This window comes from Prosopis cineraria, unplaced genomic scaffold (assembly GCF_029017545.1).
Source record: "Prosopis cineraria cultivar Desert tree isolate PC_DT_omini unplaced genomic scaffold, ASM2901754v1 PC2, whole genome shotgun sequence".
NCBI classification, from domain to species: Eukaryota; Viridiplantae; Streptophyta; class Magnoliopsida; order Fabales; family Fabaceae; genus Prosopis; species Prosopis cineraria.
Genome location: NW_026555333.1, coordinates 6,508,412 through 6,513,891, shown reverse-complemented (window position 1 = coordinate 6,513,891; position 5,480 = coordinate 6,508,412).

Below are 5,480 nucleotides of genomic sequence, written 5' to 3'. Positions count from 1 at the left end.
AATATGATTTCATTAATAATTTTTTTAACATTAGCTTTTAATTGGTGGTAGAATTAAAATGATTATAAATTTTAAATTATGTCAAACAGAACATATTTTAAAAATAAATTTATAAAGTATTATTATTAAATTTTATTAATATGCATGCGAGGGCGTTTAGTGTGTGAGTGCTTGGGACCAGTTTCGTGAATGGCAACTTGGAGGTGGCCGCCAGGTACGAACGAGGGATAGATAGTGAAATGAGTATGAGAGGACACAAAATGATTTAGAGATCTTTCTTTTTTCAAAGACATGACGAGCGGGGCCAGCAAGTTGAAGTGGGCGTGACCAGGAGCAGCCTTGCGTACGGGACAAAACCAACCAAGTTGACATGATTGGAGAGAGAAATTTAATCACAACTCCAAAGCAAATGTCTGCAACTTGACAGCTTTGGCTTTGCACTAACACTTGTTTAAGGTTGCGTCTGCTCCGTTGGACTACTTGACGGTATCATCACTCTTTTTGAATTAAAAATAAAATTTTATTGATAATATTATTTTAAACATTACTCTCAATTTCATTTATAAGACACATTTTAAAAAAATATATTTAATTTTATTTATAAGTTATGGTATGAATTTTTAGATAATATTTAAAATATATTTTTAAAATTATCTTTTATGAAAAAAAAAAGTAACATGACATTGATATTGATAAAATTGATAAAAATAACTTATAGATAAGATCGAAAGAGTACATTTCAAATAGATAAAGAAAAGATAAGATTAATTTAAAAATAATTACTTACTTTATTAAATGTGAGATTCGATTAAAAAATCCTACATTTTTTAACGAAGGGAGTATAATAGATCAAATTATGAGGATTTGATTAAAATAAAATAAACTAGAGAACTTAATTCAAAATCAAGTGAAATCAGAAAGACTTGCAGATATATTTTTCCAAATTTTAAAACCACGCTTGGTCTCATGCATGGGGCGTAGAGATGTGGTAATTATTTTTTCTTAGTTAGTCTTACCTTTCTTTAATTGCAATACCTGTTGGCCTGCTTTTAATTTTTATACAACATTTTATCATTATATAATGGTTTGTTTCAATAAGAGATAAAATTGAAACGTCACACATTTTTTATAAATTTAAGGCACTATCAATTATCATTTTTAAAAAATCACAAAATTAATTAGCTTTATTTTGGAATCAGAGGGATGTTTTTTAAATGAATGGGTGATTAATTTTGTTTGTTAGCTGAAGCAGGTCAGCCGGCGGCGCCCACACTCATACAATTCTACAAGTATATGCCAAGACCTTCCATCTTGTCGACTAGCGAAACAACATTACCGCGCATCATATTTTTAATTATATTATTATTATCATTATTATTACTGCTGCTGCTTGCATGGATTCTAGAACATACCGCTCTCACTTTTACTATCACTTCCTTCCACGTGTTTCTTTTTACTCCTTATTAACAAACATGGCCCAGTTTTTTTTTTAAAAAAAATCAAATTCAATTAAGCACCTTCTCAATCCAAGCTGTGCTCAAATCAAATAAAATGCCACCACCGACAACTTGATCCATCGTGCCGTGCAAAATGAACAATGTATTGGACGAATTTTTAATTAATGATAATTTTGTTTTCGTACCAGTAAAAAAACAAAGAAAGAATAATAATTAAGGACTTTCTAAGAATATTAATCTCAATTACAGACTATGAAATTTTAAAATTTCAGTTAAGAATTATGGTCCTTAATTGTGATAAAAAAATGTAATTTGTAAGATGGGATTCAGTAATGCGACTTAGGAATTCACTAACTCAACTTGAAAAAATTACTAATGTATATTGTGAAAACATAAAACCCCACTTGAAAATGGAATGTTTAACAAAAGGCGCCACTTCAGAATCCACTAATTAGGCTTGAAAAAATTTCTAACATATATTATGAAAAAAATAAAACCCCACTTAAAAATTATTAATAAAAAGTGACTTGTTTAAATTTGTATTTTTTTATTAAACAATTGATTCTCTAGTGAAGTTTCATGTTTTTACAATATATATTAGAAATTTTTTTAAGTTGAGTTAGTAAATTCTTAAGTGGCACTTTTTATTAAACAATTGATTTTCAAGTGGAGTTTTATATTTTCACAATATATGTTTCAAATTTTCTCAAGTTTGGTTAGTGAATTCTCAAGTAACAATAATGAATTTCACCTCACAAACTATATTTTTTTATCACAATTAAAGATCATAATTTTTAATTGAGATTTTAAAATTTAACAATCTATAGTTGAAATTAATATTTTTAGAAGATCATTAATTGTCATTCTCCAAAAAAAAAAAAGTTTTGGTGAGCACATGAAATATCTGGCGCTCGTCTAATTGAGAATGACGTGAATATTATATTAATATACTTTCTCTTGTTTCATACACGCTTTAAATATTTTATTTAATTTTATTTATAAATCATAATATAATTTTTTATATAACATTTAAAAATATTTTTAAAATTATTTTTTCATAAAAAATTAATATAAATAATTTTAGATTTGTTATATAAGGGTATATTTAAAATTTTACATATTTTTATTTCTCATATTTTATTTTTGCATTAATATTGATAATATTGATATAAATGGCTTATAAAAAAAATTGCAGGAGTACCTTGCAGCTACAAAGATTCCTCATGATTGCACTCTTACATCTACCCATCATAACTAGCTAGTAGACTTATTTGAATTTGAAATTTAGTCTCCTTTATAAAAAGATTGGATTAGCAAATTCATAGTTCAATCTAATTTAGTCTAATTCAGTCATAACTTGAAAACTAACAAAATCAGATTTGGTTCATAGAACTAAAAGACCGATCTTGGTAGTCCAATACTTGCTTAAGTTTATTTATTTTTTTCTATACGATAGATAATAAGTCGTTTCATCTTAATAAACTCAACTAAAATAATAAAAATACTTATAATCATAAAAAATTTATAACAATCTCTAACAGTAATAAAAAATAATATTTTAGTTGGTTTGGTCTTTTTTATCTTTCCAATTCTTTGGACCAAATTATTTACTAGACTGGACTTATTTGAGTTAGAGTGGGTTGGACATGACAAACAAATTTTTATATAGACCGAGTTATTATAAATACATGATTATGAATAAAGAGGTTGTTTATTTAATATAAAAGAGGTCTAGAGGAGGGAGGAGTCTTTCCATTTTTTCTTCTTCATTTCCCTCCATTTCTCAATCCTTACCACTTAAATTATTTTATTAAATAATTTTTTTAATGATAAAATTAATGAATGATGGGGATTGAGAAAGTAGAGAAAAAAAATGGAGGGATCTCCTGCCCAATTTGAAGGGCGTATCATTATTGATCATTATTAGCTAACCAATATCTCTAAATAAATTACCACATGAATCCTTAGAATCAAAATCATTGTTAAAGCAATTTCCTTTCTTCGAACCATAATATATAAGTTGTTTTTCATAAGCTTTGTTACATTTAAAATATAAAATATCAGGTACGTGTCATGTATTTTTTTTAGTTACACAATTACTTTATTGAGTAATTAACCAGGGTATTTTGAATAAATCAAATGTTATATTCATTATATTCTAGGGCATAATGAAAATTACGTGAAATTGTTTAGAAAATCAAGAATTTAACTAACCTTTTTAAATATATATTTACCGTGATTGTTTTGAATTAAACCATGATATGTGGACCTTCTATATTTATTATTTATTCTATAATAAATTCTTGTTATTTATTTTATTAATATATTAAGATTTACTTGCCATAATTTGATTGTATATAAATATATTAAATATGTAAAACTATGTATATAAATCTTACATAAACATAAATTAATTAATAATGATTTGTATTATAATACAAGGTAGATGTATACAAGGAAAATTAATTTTTCATATCAATTACTGTAAGTCAATCAGGCATTAATATTTCAATTTCAATGACAATCCAAATCAGTTGGCACAGATCTCAACAAATAACTAAACCCAAAATCTCAATTAATAAGAAGGCCTTTTGTCAAGCCCAAAGGGCCGATCTTGAAGAGCAACAGAGATCTGGTCTTTATGCTAAGCCCATGAACATTTAATTTCGAGCTGCCGAGTTTAAATGCAGTACAAGCCGCAACGACCTGAAGAACATAGAACGGTGAGGCCGCCGGCGGCTTCAATTTTTCATTTTCGTGGCTCTTAATTCCAGGTTTAGATCTCTCTTCTCTTCGTTCAAGTTTTTCCTCTTCCCGTTTCGTTTATTTCCCAAATTTAAGCCTGCAAATTTTGTTAACCTTGGCCCTCATGCTGTAAATTCACATAGAAAACTTGTTTTCCTTCACCTGGAACATACCCACAAAACACACATTATAAATTGAGATTTGAAGTCATTGACCAAGCAACATTGAAATTTAAAGTCACCCTATTTTTTCCTCCCAATTTTTTTTCCGTTCACTAATAATATAATAATTATAGTAACATCTATTCTCCTTCATAATGTCGATTTTGATACAGTGGAAGTGGACCGAAGCTTATATCTTTTGGCTGCAGGACTTTCTTGAATTTTTTAGTCAAATTGGTTTAATTGTATTATCTCTTACTGGCAGGTTTCACCAAAAGACTGAAACGATGACCCGTGTGTACGTTGGTAACTTGGATTCGAGAGTTACTGAGAGAGATCTTGAAGATGAATTTCGTGTATTTGGGGTTATACGGAGGTAGCGGAATGGAAAAAAAAAAAAATTAATTACTAATCATATTGCAAGTTATTTTCATGTTTTACAAATAAAAAACGAATATTAACATTCAACTATGGTGACCGGAATGGTAACGTGTCGCATGTTATCATAGTTACTTTTTAATAGCAATTTGATATCTTTCAGTTTAACGTAGACCTTTTCTTTTTCCTTTTTTTTTAATATCGTGTAGTTGTCTGGGTCGCGCGGAGACCACCTGGTTATGCCTTATTGATTTTGATGACCGCAGAGATGCGCAAGATTGCCATTCGTGAATTAGACGGTATGTTAGAAGCATTTAAGAAACAAGGCTGAAATGCGGACCGTATTTATTTAAGAATTCTCGAATGACTAATTCTGTTACATGTAATGTGCTATAACCACCCCCCCCCCCCCGGGGACATGTTTAGGGGTTATCCCTCAGGTGTATTTAAGTTCTTTTTTTCACTTGAGGAAGCCACAGGCCTTTGGGGAAGCAGATGCTCTCTTTGTTTCTCCTTTCTTTATTGCAAACTACTCATGCAAGCACTGAGCAGGCCTGCGGGAATGGTTTTGCTTCAGTCTTCATCAAAGACTGCTGATTTGTAAAGTTGATTGTACGTAATTGAGAGAATAAGAATGCTAACAGAGGGATATACCACTTTGGATGGTCATGGCAAGCGAAAGTGTTTGCTTGTGAGTTGCCTACTATTGCAATTAAACTATGGGCTGTGTGAATGCGGC